The sequence below is a fragment of the Somniosus microcephalus genome, chromosome 8 (genome assembly GCF_052327205.1).
Source record: "Somniosus microcephalus isolate GS21.2 chromosome 8, FLI_Smic_1.0, whole genome shotgun sequence".
NCBI classification, from domain to species: Eukaryota; Metazoa; Chordata; class Chondrichthyes; order Squaliformes; family Somniosidae; genus Somniosus; species Somniosus microcephalus.
Genome location: NC_140994.1, coordinates 180,142,485 through 180,160,651, shown reverse-complemented (window position 1 = coordinate 180,160,651; position 18,167 = coordinate 180,142,485).

The following is an 18,167-nucleotide window of genomic DNA, read 5'->3' as shown; positions in this document are numbered from 1 at the left end:
CGAAGTGCTCCACACTCCTTGCCAGTGATTTAATGGATTCGGGCACCCTTGCCACTGCAGCCATGAGCTCAGTGTGCCTGTGCTCCGCCTGGGCACTCATTTCAGCGAGGACCCGCTCCTCCTCTGCGTCCAGTGCAGCAGGACTCGATGGCATACACTCCCTCCGGGGAGAAGGCCCCCAAGCTTCCCTACCCCCATCGCGTTGCTGCAGCCCGCTGGGTTCTGGAGCTTCACCCTCATCAGACCATTCCCCCCTGCTCCCCTCCAGGGAAGGCGTGTTCCCAGTGTGGGAATGGGCTTCCTCGGGAGAGGGTGGCGCTGATGCTCCGGCTTCCTCTTCCTCCTCACCTTCAGCTTCACTCCCACTGGCAGCTTGAGGGCCTGTCTCCTCACCTGGTGAATCACCATCCGAAAGCAGGGAGGTACAAGAGTGGCTTTAGCGTGAGGACATGGTGGCAGCAAGGGAGGAATGAGTGCAGCGATTTAGTAATTTGGATTGAAAGTGTCAAAGGCTGGTGTTGTGAGAAACAAGTGGAAGGAGAGAGGACAAAAAGGTGATGGCCTTACCATTGCTGTCCAAAACGGGGTCGGCGTCTCCAGTGGCGACGGGACCAATCACCCGGCTTGCCACAATCCTGTGGACGCGCACCTCAAGATCGCTGAGGGGTTGCAGCTGAGGCCGCCCTCCACCGATCCATTGCTGCTGTCTCCTACTATGAGATAGCTTGGCCTGCAAGAAAAAGGACGGCGTCTGAGTAAATATACAGCCATGGTCTTGCCTGAAATGCCTCCCATAGTTGAATAGCCCTTACTGTATGCAATGTGTGGAATGTTTGTGTGTGTTTGATGAAAGGGCCATAGGTGTTGGATGAGTGTTGGGCATTGGGGCTTTTAAGACCCTCTGGCCATAAAGTGAGGTTGAGATGGAGGGATGGAGAAGTTTTGAAAAAAAGGCACTCACCCTGACGACCCGAGTGAGGTCGTTGAACTTTTTCCTACATTGGAGATGGGCCCTGGGCACCATGCTGCTTGAGGAGACTCTCTGAGCCACCTCCCTCCACACTCTTCTGTACTCGCGTGGCAAAGGCCTCCTGCCACTCTCTGGGTACAGAATGGATCTTCTGCGCTTCACCCTGCGAACCAGAGCCTCCAAGGCCCGCTCGCAGAAGTGCTGTGCTCGCTCCCTGGCCTTCTCCATAGTCTTTAGCTGCAAGATTTAACCACAGGTCTGCCTGGGCCGAAATTCAAGGCTCCAATGAGCAGGGTGTGGCTGCAGAGCAAGATCGACCCTCCGCTTTAAGAACTGACCGGCGTCAGTGTGTCTGTGTTCAATCGCTAACTGGCAGCACCTGCACTGCGCCCGTGCTCTGAGGTAGCGCCTCGCTCCTCGGCCATAGCGCCTTAAGAGAGGTGTGTAGCACCTGATTTAGCGCTCCAATCACCTCCAGCGGCGATAAAAGCCTAGTTTGCCATCGGAGGCGATAATTAGCACCAGGCGCTAAACTTTGCGCACGGCCGCTATTGGCGTCCCAAACAGGGCTGTACTGAATTTCTCCCCCTATGACTTTAATGTTTGATTTAAGATTTTGTAAAGGCTCAGATTCAGTGTCTCAAGCCCAGAGAATGGTTAGAATGTGGAACTTGAAATATGCAGTAGTTGAGGTGAATTGCATAGTTGCATTTAAGGGTAATCTAGATAAGTTCACGAGGGAGAAAGGAACAGAAGGAAATGCTGATAGGGTTAGATGAAGTAGAGTGGGAGGAAGCGCATGTGGAACATAAACACCGGCATAGACCAGTTGGGCTGAATGGCCTGTTTCTGTGCTTTAAATTCTATGAATTGTGAATGAACTAGAATTCTTGCTCCTAATATGGGGGTGTTCTACAGAATTAGCATGAACAATTACAATGAAGTATATTTTACTTTCATGTGTTTTCATCCTCCTCTAGCACTGCCCCCCAAAGCATTTTTTTCACCAGATCTCACGAAGTTAAAACACAGAAACAGACCATTCCGCCCAACCAGTCCATGCCAGCGTTTACCCTCCATGTGAGTAAATCATTCAAATCACATTTACCCACCTTGTTCCCATGTCCCTTTAACCACCTTTCCACCTAGCTAATCTAATTTTGAATGTTGACATAGGACTCGATTTTAATTGCCGAGGTGGGTTGGAGTCGGGTTGTGTGGTGGGCGGGTTCCGGAGCCGCTTCCGGTGGGATCAGCTGCTGATGTCTGATTTTGATTCAATGAGCTTGTTTATTTCAATGATGAGGCGCGCTGGCCGGTCCAATGAGTGCAATCGGGTCGGCTGGCCGTCTCTGATGACGTCATCATAGCAGCTGCTTTTAAAGCTGCCATTTTGCCTAAGCCTTTCTCTTCTGGATTCTGATACTCAGTGAGATTGATCCATACACAATGACTTCTTCCAGAGGCAAGGCAGCTTCTTGTTTTAATGATGACTCCCTCCATGTTCTTGTGGATGCTGTCAGAGGGCACAGGGAGATTCTCTTTCCTCCTGATGGCTGGAGGAAGCCTCCTCAGCAGACCAAGGTAGCCTGGCTGCACATTGCTCAGGAGATCAGTGCAAGGTCCATATGTTCACACTCATGGATCCAATGCTGAAAAATGTTTAATGATCTTGTGCGAACATCAAAAGTGAGTATTGTGGTGTATGTAACTTGTTCCACCTTAAGAGAACTTAAACCTGTTCCACCTTAAGAGATGTACTACTTTCTCTGGCTGCTGTATATGGTAATACCGGTGGTGACCACACCGGTATATAAGTGCTGTGTAGTAATTTGCTGGGTAGTACAGCCCTAACCTCCGAATAGTAAAGACCTATTGAAAAGTTATTCTTGTAGTCTGTGTCAGTAATTGACCTTAAATATAACTGGAACACACAGACTTAACAGTGGCGACGAGTCCGAACTTACCCTGCGGCAGTTTACATCCACGGCAGCTTCGTCCTCAGAACGGGCGTCGAGAAGAGGCATCCACCCTCATCATCCTGCTGAACAGCACGTCGCGCGGGAGGCATCGAGGACCCGGAGTGAAGAAGAGAAATTCTGAACTCGAAGCCCCCATCAGCGGCAGACAGCTATCTTCCTTCTACCACGGTGGTGGGTAAGCCAATCAGCGAAAGTCGGCCGCGTTGGCTGTAGCGAAGGGGAGGGAAGACGGAGGAAAGAGGGCGGTGAAATCGACTGCGGCCGGTGAAAAGGGCCGGGCCGCATTCGGGCCGAAAGGCGCAGCGACTGGGGCAGCTGAAGGCGCGAGAGCCACGGTGAATTCGAACGCAGCGGGTACACATAACCGGGCTGCAAGAAGGGCTGCGAGGCGCGACGGCAGGGAAGCGTGAATGCCCACGGGAACCGCGGTGGAGTAGAAGCAGCGTCGGGGGAGTTGTTAACCACTGGGGAGGCGAGACCGGCAGCAGCACAGCAATCGCCATTGCAGCCAGCGGGTGAAGAAGACGAGCGCGGGAAAGACGGCCAAGCGCGGGAAGCCGCCATTTTGGAAAAAAAAAATTGCAAAGATGCCTAAACATGGGAACATTAATACTTTTGATAGTGACATCGAAGATTGGACCACGTATGTAGAACGCATAAAAGTTTATTGTAGAGCAAATAAATAAGATACCAGATGGGGAGAAAGCACTAACCTTATTAAACTTAATGGGTGCGAAGACATACGGGCAATTGAAACACCTTCTATCACCAGAGAAACCGGCGGATAAGACTTTCGCGGATATTGTTACTGTCCTGAAAAATCATTTAAGCCCCACGCTGCTGATGCTAGCGGAACAATTTAAATTTTACAGCAGAAAGCAGCTGAAAGATGAAAGCAATGCTGAATTTTTAATTGAATTGCGTAAGCTAGCAAAGTACTGTCAGTTTGGAACAGGACTAACAGATGCGCTAAGAGATAAATTTGTGTGTGGATTGTTAAAAGAAGAGACACAAAAGCGACTGCTTGAGGAGAATGAGCTGACGCTTGATAAAGCTGTCGCTATGGCAGCATCGCACGAAGCCGCAGCGAGAGGCACGGCGGTAATGCAGCTACGGTCACCGGAACTCAGCACAAATCAAATGGTCTTGGGTACAGTAAAATGTTATCGTTGTGGAAAGACAACGCACGATCAGAACCAGTGCTGGTTCAAAAATAAGGAATGCAGAAAATGTGGCAGGCTTGGTCACATAGCTAAAGTATGCCGGTCAGGAGAGAAGACCAGCAACAAAAAGTCACCACAGGGAAAGTACAGAAAGGTACACAAGGTGACAGAGAACAGTTCGAACGAACAGAAGTCAGATTCAGACGCCAGCAGTAATGAACTGGGTAGCTTAAGAGTACACAACGTTGGTAAGGAAGCAGACCTCCAGACAATTTGGGTCACACTTCAGATAGCAGGAGTCCAAGTGAAGATGGAATTGGACACTGGATCGGCATTGACGGTCATGAATAAGAAAGATTACAAAAGGTTATTCCAACATATTCCCCTACGGGATACGGAGATTGTATTGAAAACATACACGGGGCAAAGAGTATACCCCATCGGAAAGATAGAGGTAAAGGTGGTCCACAAGGGCAAAGAAAGCCGAGGAATGGACTTACATGTGCTACCTGAAGGAGGTCCACCACTACTGGGATGGGAGTGGATTAGAAAAATGAATATGGACTGGCATTCCTTAAAAGCACTAACGGTAGATGCCAGGGAAACAGATGTCAAACCTAAACGATTGTCCAGAATATTGGACGATGCTAAAGAGGTGTTCCAGCAGGGACTGGGAACACTGAGAGGAATTACGGCAAACATCAAGATTGAAGAACATGCACAACCAAAATTTTTCAAAGCCAGACCGGTACCCTATGCGATACGACCTGCTGTGGAAGCGGAGCTGGAAGCGCTAGAACGTTCAGGAGTACTGTTTAAGGTAGACTGGAGTGAGTGGGCTACGCCCATTGTTCCCGTGATGAAACGTCCTTCGAGCAACAAGCCGGGAGAACCAGGGAAGGTTCGCATCTGTGGAGATTTCAAGATCACTGTTAATCCGGTGCTTCACACGGTGCAGTATCCGCTTCCGCGGATTGAGGATATCTTCGCTTCATTGTCGGGCGGGAAACACTTCACCAAGATAGACCTGGCGCAGGCGTACTTACAGATGGAAGTTGAGGAAGAGTCACGCCAGTACCTCACGATCAACACGCATAGAGGCTTGTACCGGTATAATAGACTGGTTTTTGGAGTGGCATCGGCTCCAGCAATTTGGCAGAGGGCCATGGAGCAGGTATTACAGGGAATTCCAGGCACACAATGTTACCTGGACGATATTCTGATTACAGGAGATGGTGATGAGGAACACCTCGCAAATTTGGAACTGGTGCTCATCAGATTGAAAGAATATGGACTTCGAGTTAATCGGCAGAAATGTGAGTTCTTTCAGAAGCGGATCTCGTACTGTGGCCATGTCATTGACCAGGAGGGACTTCATAAGTCTCCTGACAAGATCGAAGTGGTTGTGAAGGCTCCCGCTCCGGTTAATGTATCTCAGTTGAGGTCGTTCCTAGGATTGATTAACTATTACCATAAGTTTCTGCCAAATTTATCCACGGTACTGCACCCGCTGAACGCTCTTTTGCAGAAGGGAGTACCATGGGAGTGGAGCGAGGACTGTAAGAAGGCCTTTCGCAAAAGCAAGGAATTGATAACCTCAGAGGAAGTGTTGGCTCACTTCAACCCAACACTGCCTATTCGTTTGGCTTGTGATGCTTCTCCATATGGTATTGGGGCAGTACTCTCACACAAGTTGCCAAATGGCACGGAGAGGCCAGTCGCGTTCGCATCCAGATCATTGACCTCCGCTGAGCGCAACTATGCTCAGATAGATAGGGAGGCTCTCAGCCTTGTGTGGGGAGTAAAGAAGTTTAATCATTACCTGCAGGGCCAAAAGTTTACGCTTCTGACAGACCATCAGCCGTTGGTATCCATTTTTAACCCTAAGAAGGGTGTGTCGGTGATGACAGCACAGAGACTCCAGAGATGGTCCCTTTTCCTAGGGGCACATCAATATCTCTTCTCATCACCAGCGCTCTGCATTGTCAGCCTGCTCCTCCTCATCCCACTTTACCCTTACTTCCCTTGCACTCTTACCTATCCATCTCTGTCTCTGCACTGAATCACTTCAGCATCCTGCCTATGCACCCCTTAGACTCGCACTCGCTGTTATGCAGTGACAACAACTAACAACGCACAGGGAGCTAGTTTCCTCTTGACACCTTACCCCATCTTCATCTCCCTCAAAGCTTCTATGGTAGGGATTATTCACACTCACTCCATCACTGTGGCTGAAACACCGCTTCTGTCCCTCCTTGCAGGAAAAGATAGCCCACAATAAGAGGGAGAGCAATGACTGGAGGAGGAACACCGACCCTAGCAACATTGACAATTGCTGAGGAGGCTGCTAACGAGATTGTTGTAGGTGGCGAGGACCTGGAAATGGGTGATTGAGAGATGGGCACACTAGAGGAAGCTGGTGACATAAAAGAGTTTCATCCCTCTTAGAAAGCAATGACATATGATGCTCATAGAGAATCGTGTTGTATCATCTGCTCAAATAATGTGTCGGCTACATCAATATCAGATGTCTAAATCATACCTTTACTCTCCAGGACCATCGAGCGCCCCCCTCCCCATGATCCAGGATGAAGAGCCAGACAACTCCTCAGAGGAACCTGAAGCCTCTGAGGGAGGAGAGTCACCAGGGCTCAGTGCATCCAGCACCAGCGCAGCAACGCACACCTCGGTGGGCCCCTCGCGAGTTAGAGTAGTGTTACCACCTGGTCTATCACAGCGCACAAGTGAGCATCAGCAGATGGTGGAGACAGTGACAGCAGTGGAGAGTACTCTGCGGAGGTTGCAGGACTCTCCTAGCTCTGCTGAGCTGCATGCAGATGCGGTGTCTCTGGGGCCATCCAGAAAAATAGCGTCTTGGGAAATACAGGAACAAGTGCAGGTGTCTCTGGAAGGGTTTGCCTCCAGGGTTAGTGCAAGTGTGGAGAGAATGGAGGAGTCCATCTGTAATATCAGCACTACTGTGGTGGAGGCAATGGTGCATGAACGCACCACCATGGATAGGATGGCAACCTCCGTGGAAAGGCTGGCTACCTCAGTGGAAAGGATGACTACGGCCATGGAGGAAATAAGTCGCCAGAGTCACAAAAACATGACTGTTCAAAATAGAATGTCATCTCTGGAGGAGCGATGGGCAGCTATTGAGCAGAGAGACCAGAACTTCATGGACGTCCTTTTGAGGAGGACTGCCAGTGCAGATACGGGTCCTCATGGTCCCCCTGAAGTGTAGCAAGGTGCTCTCCAGCCACTTGCCAGCACTGAAATGTGGCTGACCCATGAGAGGGATGTTGTTGGCAGGGCAGAAGGAAGTGTGGGCTCCTTTCAAAGTGCTCACATGACCATGCCACTGCAGAGTCCTCGGTCAGAGACCCACTTTGTGGAGACAACTGAGATGGCCGTTTCAGCCTCTGCACAGCTGCAGGAAGAGCAGACTGTTGAAAAGCCCTCCCAGACTCCCAACACCAGTGGACACCCGCCAAAGTCTTCTAAGCAGGCACAGCATCCTAATCAACAAAGGTGCATCCACACCTGCTGAAGCCACAGGGGAAGTACCACGTAGAAGCACGCGTAAGAGAACGATTAAGCACCTATAGTCACAGGACGATATAGATGGGTTGGTCAGATGGGTGGAACAGTGGCAAATGGAATTTAACCCTGAAAAGTATGAGGCGATGCATTTTGGACGGACTAACAAGGCAAGGGAATACACAATGAATGGTAAGACCCTAGGAAAGACAGAGGATCAGAGGGACCTTGGTGTGCATGTACATAGATCCCTGAAGGCAGCAGAACAGGTGGATAAGGTGGTTAAAAAGGCATATGGGATACTTGCCTTCATTAGCCGAGGCATAGAATATAAGAGCAGGGAGGTTATGATGGAGCTGTACAAAACGCTGGTAAGGCCACAGCTGGAGTACTGTGTGTAGTTCTGGTCGCCACACTGTAGGAAGGATGTGATTGCTTTGGAGAGGGTGCAGAGGAGATTTACCAGGATGTTACCTGGGCTGGAGCGCTTCAGCTATGAAGAAAGACTGGACAGGCTGGGGTTGTTTACCTTGGAGCAGAGAAGGCTGAGGGGGGACCTGATTGAGGTATACAAAATTATGAGGGGCATAGATAGGGTGGATAGAAAGGAACTTTTCCCCTTAGTAGAGGGGTCAATAACAAGGGGGCATTGATTCAAGGTAAGGGGCAGGAGGTTTAGAGGGGATTTGAGGAGAAACTTTTTCACCCAGAGGGTGGTTGGAATCTGGAACTCACTGCCTGAAAGGGTGGCAGAGGCAGGAACCCTCACAACATTCAAGAAGCATTTGGATGAGCACTTGAAATGCCATAGCATACAAGGCTACAGACCAAATTCTGGAAAATGGGATTAGATTAGATAGGGCTTGATAGCCGGCGCGGACGCAATGGGTCGAAGGGCCTCTTTCTGTGCAGTATAACTCTATGACTCTATGACAAGGGGAGTCACTTGGGTGTTTTGTCTTTTTTTTCTGACTGTTGTTGGTTTCTTATCCTTTTGTCATGTGTAAAATAAAAATTCTGGCCAACAGTTGATTGTGTGGCCTATGTGTTCTAGAAAATGGCAAAAGCGCATTGAGGGCTCAGGGCGACTTGCTTTTGTAATGCTGATAGTGAAAGCGATAGGAAATGACAGGGTATGGCAGAGATGATGTGTGACGTTGGACAAGTGTCGCCTGCAATTAGAGCCATATGGTAGCCACCTATGGTTGAAGAGTAAGCTTATGCTAATGTGGCATGGCAGTGTGCATACCCTGCTTGACGGGCAGCAGTGAACTGGAGGGATGCTGCATTGGTCACAACAGGGCATGCAAGGCACCCCTCGTCCTCCTCCTCTTCCCAGGAAGACCTGCGCTGAGCCACGTGGCTGCTACTCCTCCGATTATGAGGACCAGGATGAGAGGACATAAATGTTTCCCATCCCCTTACTATAGATTTCATTGGAGCCAACAAGCTTGCAAGCACACAGTCGAAGTGGCCTGAAATTATTCCATTCAGGTCACACTGCAGATGGGTGTCAGCTTGAACAGTCACAAGATCAGTAGATGTGTAAAATCTTATCCCATACCTACAGCAGCAAAGTTGTTGCATTTGAATGTCAGCCATGTTTCAGGGGTGCTTTTAAAGCACTCCACCAATGACTACAAATCATGTCCTCCAGCAACTCATCTCCTTGAACCTGGCCTGTTTCTGACAAGTCGGGAAACAGGAGCCAGAAGCATGAAAATGGGAAACCACTATGAAAATAGGATTTGCAAGGCAGTTAATAGGCTGTTAACTGCCTTAACTACCGTCACACCAGTTCCAGTTGGGTCAGTTTGGGAGCGGCTAAACAGACACTCACGAAAATCGGGTGGGGGCAGGATGGAGCCGCCGGGTTGGGTGTCTGAAGCCATTTTTTCCGATTTTCGCTACAGACCCGCCTCCAAATCCGCCTCCTCAGGACTATTAAAATCGAGCTCATAGTTTCTGCCTCAAAACTGAATTCCACAGCATCACAACTCCAAAGAAGTTTTCCCTGCCCTCTGTTCTAAATCTCTTACATTTAATCTTGCATCAATGGCCCCATGTTCTTGACCCATTAACTACTAGAAAACAGTTTACTTCTATCTACCCTATCCCATCCTTTCATAAATTTAAACACTTCTATCATATTGTCGCATAATCTGCATAGTTCAATGAAAAAAGACCCAATTTTTGAAGTATTTCTTTGTATTTATTTGACCTCATACCAGGTAACATCCTAGTGAATCTGTGCTGTACTGTTTCTAAAGCTTCAAAAACCTTGCTATGCTGTGGAGCCCAATCTGCACACAGTACTTGAACTGAGGTCTTACTATGATTTTATATAAAATCGAGATTAAGACTGGATTTATCACTAACAGCCTGTTCTTCACACAATTAGACTTCTGTAAGTAAAAGAATTGCAGCATTGTATTCATTACCAGTATATAACACTATGTTCTCAACTTGTGCTCCTCAGTTGTACTTTATGTGCCTTATCCAGCAATTCAGTGTGAACTTGTTAGCTTTCTTCAAGAACAGCCCTATTCCATAATAATGAACACTAGCCTATCACTTAACCCTGTGGTGGTATTTCTGTACCATTTTTAAAATATTATTTTTGTAATAATCAAATAAATTGTAAGAGTTAAGAAATCACTATTTCGTGCATTTTTGTCACTTGACTTTGGAATATTTGTTATCGCAGGTTTACAGAAAATTGTTTTCCTGAATGATTTCTGAAAGAAAAGATGTGGTGTTTGACAGCTGAAGATGGCTTACAGTAGTAGAATAGTTTAATCAGTTCTTGTTGGCAAACAGCATAGTACCATAGGTTATTATTTATTCTTATGCACTGGTGATAACAATTGCCTTGTAACATCTCCAGTTGTGACAAACTAATCAAATGAATGAAGTGATATGTTCTGGAGCTGTAGTAGGAACAGGACTGGTTAAAAATTATGCGGGCCATGACCAGGGTTTATAGTGACTGAATAAGTCAATTTCACTTTACGATTGTTATTTATTACCTGCTTCTTTTCTTGGGACAAAAATCTATTCTTCCTCTGTGTTCCTCTGGTGTCTTATTGAAGTCTGCCTCATTTTCTTCTCTAAGACAGGGCGTTATGTGGAGGAATCTGATGCTGTGCCACTGTGGAGGGTTCAGAGAGATATGAATCCCCTTTAATATGGCACCTCCAGTACTGCTGATGTGGTGATGTAGCCTCAGCTCAGCCTGCTGGTAAGGTCAGCTTGGAGGCAACCTCAGGACATACTGAAAGTTATTATTTCTCTTTTAATTACAAATATCTCACTCTGAGCTGGGAGTTCCAAAGGGCATTTAGGGTATTTTCCAGTGAATTTGTTTCAATACCCGATCGCACTTAAAACCAATGCTCTCTCACACGCCACTCAAAATTGGGAGGCAGCAAAGCATTACAGAATGTTACTCAAATGACAGAATGAATATTTATAAACATCCTAGTGTGTAGTACCAAATAAATTTACATTTCCCTTCAAGCACATATTAGAATGGGCACAACTTGCTCAACTCGAACCTAGCCCACAATTTCATCCAAACTGTAACTTTAAGCACACACCCTTCCAATTAGTTTAGCTAGCTGCATACACTCCACATGGTTAATAATAATATACTTGAATTTATATAAAACGTTACCATGTCAAAACATCTCAAAGTTATTCATGTAATGAATGACTTTGAAATGCAATGACTGTTGTTCTGTATGCTAAACTATTGTTAATTATATCATTATTGCACAGATCCATCGTTTTCTGCATCAGTAGCAGGAACATAAGGATTACCCAGTTTATAGCCTCTGACATTCCTTGGAGAAGCCTAGGATGCAATAAATTCTCCTTAGAAGTTGAATCTATTGAAGTGTATTGAGATGTTGCACAGTTTCATGTTTTTCATTGTGTTTATTCAGACCCATCTATTTGAGCTACAAATTCCACTGATCGCTACATCCAGCAACATCATAAATAAGTTTGTGAAGGATTCTGATGTTTAATATTTGTAACAAAATTGTAAAAACATTCTTTAAAAAATGGGTTTATAATTTTGTTACAAATAGCGAAGAAGACATTTTCACAGCAAATGTCACGACAATGGCAACCGGAGAAATTCTTAACTTTGATGTTGGAGAGAGCCCTCTCCAGTTGGTGATTTCTCTTAGTACCCTGGTGCGAGAGATGGAAAGAAAAATTAAAAGAAACTGGGGACAGAAAGTAAAATGTGGTTTATTCATCCTGTTTTTGAACCTCTCCTTTCATATAGGATGATGGCCAACAATTTGGAGAAAGCCACATTGGTATGGAACTCTCTACCATTATCAAGCAGTGTTCATAGAAAATAATATTCACTGTACAGATTTCACAACTCAGTCATAAATTTTCTGAAGATATTTGAATTTAATTACTGTGAATCACTAATTGTTTTAAAAAAAGGACTGCATAAGTTGCGTATGCAGGCTATTAGTTCTAGAATCATGGTGCGGAACCAAGGTTGAGCTTGGAAGGTGTTATGTCTGTGTGTTGATAGAGACACTGAAGACAGGAGTTGGTTTCATAGGTGTTTACTAAACAAAGTCTGGAGGGGAACTAACTGATACAACACAATATACAGGCTTATATAGCCCGAGTGGCCATTACCGGCATTACAGTACACATGGGGCTCTTAAAGGCACATACACTACAATTCCTCCCCTTTTAGCCAACCAGTACATAATATTTTAAGTAATTATTAATTACATGTTACAAGAAAAATAATCTACACATTGCTGCAGTTAATTGATTATAAGTCAGTCTATCTGGAGGCTTCCTGACTCAGTCCAGATAACGCCTCGGTGGTGTAGTAGTTTCTGGTGGTGTAGTAGGTTCTTTTGGCAAGGCTGATTCGGCTTGAATGCCAGTGTCGGGTTCATCGGGTTCCAGTATCACCGGATCGGAGGTAGATATGGGTATCTCTACTTCATCGTTAGGCGTATAGAGTTGTGGTGTAGGTTGTCCCTTTTCGGATGACTCTATGATTTGGTCAGCATGGCGCCTTATTATGCTTTCTCCGATGTCCACGGTATACATCAACGGTCCTAGTCGTGTGCAGATAGTTCCAGGCTGCCATTTCTCGGTACGGTAGTCCCGGGCCAAAACCTGTTGACCTATCTGGAAGGTTCTAGTTGGCCTTTCATTCATGCCTTGAAATTGCCGGTTCTCCACGTCCCTTCTGATGTTGGGCTTGATCAAATCCAGCCGGCATCTTAGGCTTCTATTGAAGAACACCATGGCGGGAGTTTGGTTTGTAACCATATGTGTTGCATTCCTGTATGCGAACAAGAAGTTATCCACCTTGTGCTGAAGTTTTATGTCTTCATTACCCATGGCCTTTATGGCCTTCTTGAAGGTCTGGACAAACCTTTCAGCCAATCCATTGGTGGCGGGATGGTATGGGGCGGAAGTGTAGTGCTTAACCCCATTGTTTTTTAAGAACTTCCTGAATTCTTCGGACACAAATTGCGGTCCATTATTAGAACAAATCTGTTCCGGCAGCCCATTCCTGGCAAATATGGTCCTTAATACTGTGATGGTTTTTTCCGTGGTGGTGGAGGACATCTTTATTACCTCTGGCCACTTGGAGTGTGCATCAACCACGATTAAGAACATTGAGTCCATAAATGGACCAGCAAAGTCAATGTGTACCCTTTGTCAGGGAGATGAGGGCCACTCCCATGGATGTAGAGGGGCTTGGGGTGGAGCGTTTTGGACCTTCTGGCATCCTAGGCAGCTCTTGGTCATTTCTTTGATGTCTCCATTGATACCTGGCCACCATACAAATGCCCTGGCTAGGTTCTTCATTTTCACTCCACCCAGATGCCCCTCGTGAAGCTCCTTTAGAACTTTACCCTGGAGTTTGGGTGGAATCACCACTCTGGATCCACACATCAAGGTTCCTCGGCACACTGACAGCTGTTCTCTTCTTTGCGAGAATGCTGGCAACAGTGGTTCGCCATGTGCTGGCCATCCCTTCACTGTTAAATCGTAGACTCGTGAGAGAGTCGGGTCATTTCTAGTTTCCCTTTCAATGGCAGAATTTGTTACTGGTAGACATTCGACTATGGTAGAGTGGAAAATCTCCACTGGGTCTACGGTAGGTGCTTCTTCTACCGTTGGCAACGGTAGGCGCGATAACCCATCAGCATTCCCATGCTGTTTTGATCCTTTGTATTCTATGTTGTATTGGTGTGCCCCTAGAAAAAGGGACCACCTCTGTAGCCTTTGCGCTGTCATAATGGGAACACCCTTTTTAGGGTTGAATATGGAGATGAGGGGTTGATGGTCAGTCAACAAGGTAAATTTTTGTCCGTGTAGGTAATGGTTGAATTTCTTCACTCCCCATACCAGGCTGAGTACTTCCCTGTCGATTTGGGCATAGTTACGCTCAGCTGACGCAAAAGCTATCGGCCGTTCCGAGCCATCAGGGAATTTATGCGATAATACTGCTCCTACGCCGTAAGGGGATGCATCGCACGCCAGTCTGATTGGCAGTGATGGGTTGTAATGAGCCAAAACTTCTTTGGACGTGATTAAGTCTTTACATTTATGGAAGGCACGTTTACAGTCTTCGCTCCATTTCCAAATTACTCCTGTTTGTAGCAGTTCATTAAGAGGGTGTGGAAGAGTTGATAAGTTTGGTAAAAATTTATGATAGTAATTTATTAATCCCAGGAACGACCTTAATTGTGAAACATTTTCAGGTGCTGGGGCTTTTATGACCGCTTCAATTTTTTCAGGTGACTTATGCAACCCTTCCTTATTAATTATGTGGCCACAATATGATATTTGATTTTGGAAAAATTCGCACTTGGGGTGATTTGCTTGTAGGCCCCGTTCTCTCAGCCTAGTGAGCACCTGCTCCAAATTGGCAAGGTGCCCGTTGTCGTTTTCTCCTGTTACAAGGATGTCGCCTAGGTAGCATTGAGTCCCCGGAATCCCTTGGAGGACTTGCTCCATAGCTCTTTGCCAGATAGCTGGAGCAGATGCTACTCCAAAAACCAGTCGATTGTACTGGTACAGACCTTTGTGTGTATTTATCGTGAGATATTTTTTAGAGGCCTCTTCAACCTCTATCTGTAGATATGCCTGTGCCAAGTCAATTTTGGTGAAACATTTCCCTCCGGATAGTGAGGCGAAAATATCTTCTATCCTCGGAAGAGGATACTGTACCATGTGAAGGACCGGGTTTACAGTCACCTTGAAGTCTCCACAGATGCGAATTTTTCTCTGTTCTTCAGATTTATCATTATTCAATGCTTTCTTCATGACTGGAACGATGGGTGTTGCCCACTCGCTCCAATCTATCTTGGATAATACGCCTGCCTTTTCCAAATTCTCCAGCTCTGCCTCGACTGCTGGACGAATTGCGTATGGCACCGGTCTTGCCTTAAAAAACTTGGGAATTGCTGCATCTTCCACTTTTATTGAGGCGGTGATGCCTTTCAAGGTTCCTAGTTTCTCTTGAAACACTTCTTTGGCGTTGGCCAAGATGTCTTTCAATCGTTCAGGTATGGCGTCATCATCGTTTTTTTTCTTACTGGTCACCGTCAGTGCCTGAATGGAGTGCCAGTCTAAACGTATTTTCCTGATCCATTCACGTCCCAACAGCGGTGGACCACCATCTTGTAGAATATATAAATACAACTTTTGCTGTTCCTTGCTGTTGTATACAACAGGCACCCTTATTTTTCCTTTGGGGTATACTTTCTGCCCCGTATATGTTTTCAAGATAATGGATGTGTCTTTTAAAGGTATATGCGGAAATAGCCGCTCGTAATCCCGTCGATTTATGATGGTTAGAGCTGATCCTGTATCTAGCTCCATTTTAACTGGGGACCCTGCTATCGTGAGGGTAACCCAAATGGTCTGGTAATCATCTTTGGCAATTACATTATGTAATTTGAGACAGCTTAGTCTCTTGTTTTCGGAGTCACTATCGCTCTTCTGGTCTTCGGAGCTACTGTCCGTCACCATTTGTACCTTTCTGTACTTTTCTTTATTGATTTTTTTTTTCCTGTCTGTGGATTTTTTTTTGTCCAGACCGGCATACCCGTGCAATGTGTCCAATCTTTCCGCATTGCCTGCATGCTTTGTCCTTGAACCAGCAGTCCCTCTGGTCATGGGTGGATCTGCCGCAGCGATAACATCTTTCTAAACCCTGTGTCATTTCATGGGTGCAGAAGTCCTGTGTCTTTTGTTGTATCTCTGCAGCTCCTCTTGCAGCTGCTTCGTATGATGCAGCCATACTGAAAGCCTTGTCCAGTGTTAAATCTTTTTCAGAAAGCAGCCTTTTCTGTGTTCCTTCACTTAAGAGACCGCAGACGAATTTGTCTCGAAGATAATCTGCTAGTCCTGCCCCGAATTGGCAGTGTTTTGATAGCTTTCTTAATTCGGTGAGGTAATCAGCGTTACTTTCATTCTTGTGTTGATTTCTCATGAAGAATTTGAATCGTTCCACTATCAGCAGCGGTGTTGGGTTTAAGTGCTCCTGTCGGGTATCAACAATTTCTTTAAAATTCTTGTCCTTTGGTTTGGCTGGAGTGATTAAATTTCGTAACAGCCCATATGTCTTTGCGCCCATTAGATTTAGTAGTACTGAAGCTTTTTTTTCATCTTCTATTCCATTTGCGGTGCAATATACCTCCACTCTTTCCACATATGTGGTCCAATCCTCTATCTCGTTATCAAAAGCATCAATATTGCCAGACTTAGGAATCCTAGAAAAAAAATGACGCTTCCCGCGCTTTTCTTTCTTTTCTGCAGTAAAGATATGGCACTTCCCGCGCTTCCCTGCCGCTGCTGCCGATGACAATGCTGTATCCCGCGGTTTCCGTTCTTTTTATTTATTTATTTACAGTTGGAGACTCGTTCCCGCCGGACTCTCCCTCTAGGTCTGAACGCCGACCTGCTCGCAGCGCCGGCCGTCTCCCGAGTGCTCCCTCCCCGTCTGTTACTGCTTGCCTCTGCTTTTGCTGCTTGGCCCAGCTGTAGAGCCACCCGCTGGAGCCCCAGCCCGATGCCCAGGAAGGATTATTGCAGTACCTGCCACCAGCTTGGCTAGCTGGTGAAACTACAGCTTTTTCTTTTTCTTGATTTTTCTTCAACTTTGGATGCCAGAGGAATCGATGTCCTTGAGGTGCTGCCGAATTGCAGGTAAGTCCGTTTCCAATTCGTCGCCACTGTTGTGTCTGTGTGTTGATAGAGACACTGAAGACAGGAGTTGGTTTCATAGGTGTTTACTAAACAAAGTCTGGAGGGGAACTAACTGATACAACACAATATACAGGCTTATATAGCCCGAGTGGCCATTACCGGCATTACAGTACACATGGGGCTCTTAAAGGCACATACACTACAGAAGGGTAGATTAGAAGGACCGATGGTCTTCTCCTGCCTAAATCATTGCTATGTATTAAAATCTGCTTCTAAACATTGGCCCTGATTATTTACATTCTCCTGTTTGCTCCCATACCCTTGAACATGCCTCTTTTTCAAGCAACTAATTTTCTTTCAAAGTAACTTATGGGCAATAATAGTTTGCAGCAGATAATTCCATATTCTAACTACTCAGTGTATTTTTTTTGTCTACCCTCCTCTTTAATTCGCTTTGTAATTATCTTAACTTAAGCCCTCTCATTATCATCTGACCAACATGTGGAAACAATCGATCGCTATTTACCTTATCATAATCCTTTGGCCGGAATTTTGCCGGCGCTCAGAGTGCGGGTTTGGAGGCGGGACCGCTGTCAAAATCGCTAAGATTGACAGTGGATAGAAAGCCCACTGTCAACCCGCCTCCAATCAATCTTACCGAGTGTCGGGTCCCCAATTTGTGCATGGACCCAACACCTAGTGGCGGGAAGAGGATTAAAAGCACTTACCTGCCTGTTAACAGGTATTTGATAGCTATTAACAGGTTCTTTTTCAATTTTGCCGCTTCTGCCTCAAGTTTCCCGCCGTCTGGACACCACACCAGGTAAGTGTGGCATGTTGTGAGTCTGCTGTAATGTGTCTGCATTGATAACAGCTGCAGAAGTGGTGTGAAGGATCCAGTGGTGCACTGGTGAGTTTTAGAGGTAAGAAAATGTTGGGGAAATTATTTTTAATGCATTTACACTTTTCAGTAGGTAACGAGTTTTGAATTGGATGTCTAATCCCACCTCATTGGGAGAACCTCTCTCACCAGTGACAGATCACTTCTGTAACCTCACCTGCAGTTGCCATCTGATCTAGCCTATGGAGGGAGTCATTGAAGAGCCTGGGTGCAAGAGCTCACCTTTGTACAGTGATTGTCAGTGTTTGCAGCACCTCAATGCTGTCAAACACTGAGAAATGAGCTATCAAAAAAAATTGTGCGTGGTCCCTTTAAGAAAACCAGCAGATGATGCGTCATCAAATGACGTCATCTGACCGGCTTCCTCTTAATTGGCCGGCCAGCCC